Source organism: Gavialis gangeticus, unplaced genomic scaffold, assembly GCF_001723915.1.
Source record: "Gavialis gangeticus isolate Ggan-Ray unplaced genomic scaffold, GavGan_comp1, whole genome shotgun sequence".
NCBI lineage: Eukaryota > Metazoa > Chordata > Crocodylia > Gavialidae > Gavialis > Gavialis gangeticus.
In genome coordinates, this window is record NW_017729024.1 from 33,323,677 (window position 1) to 33,327,405 (window position 3,729).

Sequence of the window (3,729 nt, forward strand, 5' to 3'; positions counted from 1 at the left end):
AATTCGTCTAGAAAATTCTGTCTGCCAAGCAACCTAATTGGCCAAGGGACTGCTTTAAAAAGGTTAGTGAGCCCCTCCCTTGGGGGAGATCTGCTTGAACTGATGACAGAGCCTGGTCTCAGAATCTGTCTCTCAGTAGGGCTTCTCGGCCTGTCGGTCTCCTCCTGTGAGGACTCTGGCTGTTTTGCTGCGTCTTCACTCTTGATTGTACTGTTCATTCGTGATATCGATTCTCTGGTTTATGAACTATTTTGATTGTGATTTCGACTTCGGCCTGTGACAGTTCCCGCTGCTTCTTACTTACTTGGCATTAATTGACTTTGGCTTTGTTTCTTGACCACGGTTTGGCTCGACTCTGCACACCTCGATCCCGTCTTCGTTACATCTTACTTCGGTTCCAGACTCCGGCTATCTTCATGACCACTCCAACCATCCGATTGGCGTCACGTCTTGCTATCCTCAGCAGGTTACAGTTTTGTTTACTGTGTGTTCATTCATTCCTTTTATGAGCCGTTGACCAGTCCTAGGACTATTGAGCCAGGCAGCTGCCCCTAGCCTCTGGGTTAGATAGCAAGGGCTTGGCTTGAGAACCCTGAGGACCAACGGACCCCTGTGTTGTTGCTTGTTCGTGCCATTGCACTCACTACTGTAACAGAAGAATTACTGTGCCTACGCCTCGAAAAGCATAAGTGAATAAACCATCTGTTATTTTGAAACCACATGCCTCTGTGCCGCTCAGAACTCCGCCACCACTAATCCCAACCTGTTCGTTCGTGTCTCCAATTGCCACCCCGTTCCACTGTGAACCCTGGGACCTTCACAAAGGAGGTATCCCGACATCTAATATCTTCATCAGCGATTTGGACGAGGGTATGGTAAGCACCCTCTCCAAGTTCGCGGATGATACCAAATTATGGGGCAAAGTGAATACACCAGAGGGCAGGGAGCAGTTACAGGGCCGACCTGGACAGGTTAGATCAATGGGCTGAATGTAATAAGATGCAATTCAACCAAGATAAATGTAAGGTACTCCACCTAGGAAGGAGGAATCCTCAGCACACCTACAGGTTGGGGGATGTCCTCCTCAACAGCAAAGAGGCTGAGAGAGATCTTGGAGTCATAGTTGACTCCAAGATGAACATGAGCCGGCAGTGTAATGAGGCTATCAACAAAGCCAATCGCACCTTGTCGTGTATTACCAGATGCATGACCAACAGGTCGAGGGAGGGATGCTCCCCCTCTGTGCGGCATTGGTCAGGCTGCAGTTGGAGTACTGTGTCCAGTTTTGGGCACCGCACTTCAAGAAGGACATGGAGAATCTGGAGAGGGTTCAGAGGAGGGCCACTTGCATGATTAATGGTCTCCATGAAAGACCCTGTGAGGAGAGGTTGAGAGATCTGGATCTCTTCAGCCTATACAAAAGATGGCTGAGGGGTGACCTTGTAGCCACCTATAAATTTATCAGGGGAGGACAGCAGGGAATTGGGGATGCACTGTTTACCAGTCCACCCCAGGGAGTAACTAGGAATAATGGGTGCAAACTAGTGGAGGGTAGATATTGGTTAGACAATAGGAAGACATTTTTTACAATAAGGGTGGCCAGAATCTGGAATGGGCTTCAAAGAGAGGTGGTCCTATCACCTATCTTGGAGGTCTTCAAGAGGAGGCTTGGCAAACACCTAGCTGGGGTCGTATGACCTTGGTCCTCTTTCCTGCCAGGGGCAGGGGGTCAGACACGATGATCCATTGGGTCCCTTCCGATTCTATAATCTATGAATCTATGTATCCCCTGCGAATGGTGAGGGTCTCCTGTATACCATATTTGTGATTGGCTTGAGACAAAGGAGCAGACAAAAACTGCTGCGCACAAAACAGGATAGATTTGAACACAGGATACATTTGTACAGGTAGCCTTTTCTCCCTGCTCACATTTTGACATCCAGAATGTTTTAAGTTACTTTCATAGGCTGTCATAGTTGTGAATGATAGGGATTGGCAGGTTTGTTTCTCCTGTTTGAGAATAATTACTGCTTTTAAGAGATGGGGTGGAAGAATGGAGCAGGGACTCACGTTAAGAATATGAAGCAGCCAAAGAGGCTGTTTCAATGCTGGTAACCCTATGGTATGAATTTAAATGTAATAGTTTTTCTGACCTTGCTACAGAGGCCACTGGGGAGATTCCCACACCAGATCCATTCTTCTTACTGGATGCATATGAAGAACCGGTTCAAATCGATAGATGACATTTTGAAGCAAAATGATGAACTGAACAGTAGCAAGTCTCCGAGACCTGATGTTAGTCATCCAAGAGTTTTTAAGAAAGTCAAATATGAAATTACAGACCTTTTAGCAAAAGGATGCAACTTATTCCTCAAAGCAGTCTCAGTGCCAGCTGGGGCTGGAGGCAAACCAACATAACATTGGGCATGTCTACACATCACCCAGCATCACTGTAGCCATGTGCTATGTCGCCATACTGCCTGCTACAATGATGTGGTGATCACACGGGTTTACACATGGTCAGCAGCTACATCGACATACCAATGCGCTCCTCTATTTTTGTGCACTGCTACGGCAACATAGCGGCAAAAACTAACCATGCACCATGCTTACGGTGCAGTATGGGTGGTTACTGCGCTGTGCTTTAGTACTTCCAAAAGGCAGTACAAAAGCACGGCATTGTACAGAGATGTGTAGACGCATCCATTAACCTTGAAAAAGGGCCTCCAGTGATCCAGGGAACCACAGAAGAGCATCTAACTTGTGTTCTCAGCCAAGTGGCAGAATCTACCATACACGGAAAATAGAATTAGTGGTCCCTCAGATAAACATGACACACTGGAGAAGACACAGCATGGTTCTTGTAACAGAAAATGCTGGGTCTCAAGTCTGTTAGAGTTTGCTGTGGGGGTCAAAAAGCAGATAGGAGGGACCCAGTTAATGCAGCATACTTGGGTTTTCCTGAAGCACATCAATTCAGCGTTCAGTGGCAGGCAAACAAGCAAGTGAAGTGCAAGGACATAAAAGGAATCGAAAACAAAAGAGGAAGCATTGTTACATCAGGGTATAAATCCTCAAGTGCTGGTTGAAGTTCTGGCCGCCCGATCCCTGAAAGGACAATACTGCTCAGCCAGGCTGCCACCAGCTCCTTTCAAGGGCGCTGCAATGTGAGCCCTGTGTGTAGGTACGACCACCTGCACACGATTCGCAAGGGAAACCGGGAGATACCAGCCACTGCCAAAACATCCTGCCCCGCTGGTGTCTTTCTGAATTCTTGGCAATGGAAAATCACTGCTCTGTGGTTTCTCCTCTAGTCAAACCACGAAAGAAACCACAGAGCTGGCAGTTCCTCAGGTAAGCCTGGAGTCTACAAAGGTTCAGGGCAAGCGCCCCACAAACAACCACCCTGAACCTCTCCGGATTCACCTCAGGAAGGCAGAGCTAGCCGGGCCATGGCGAAGTCAAGTATAAGACGCGAGATCTGCCCTCACACTTGACTGGCCCGGGCCCCGCCCTACCCACCGCGCCTGCGCACAGAGCCCCTCTTCGGCCGATGGCGCTGGGACCTTCCCGCATGCGCAGTGACGGAACCCGGCAGGCCGGCCCACGGTGGCGAAGTGGCTCTCGCGAGATTGGCCCCCGCTACGGGAGAAGAGCAGGGGGCGTTGGCAGCGGCTGCGTGATGCTGGTGGGGGGGGGGCTTTTTTCCTTGCCCCCGGCCCCACCCCG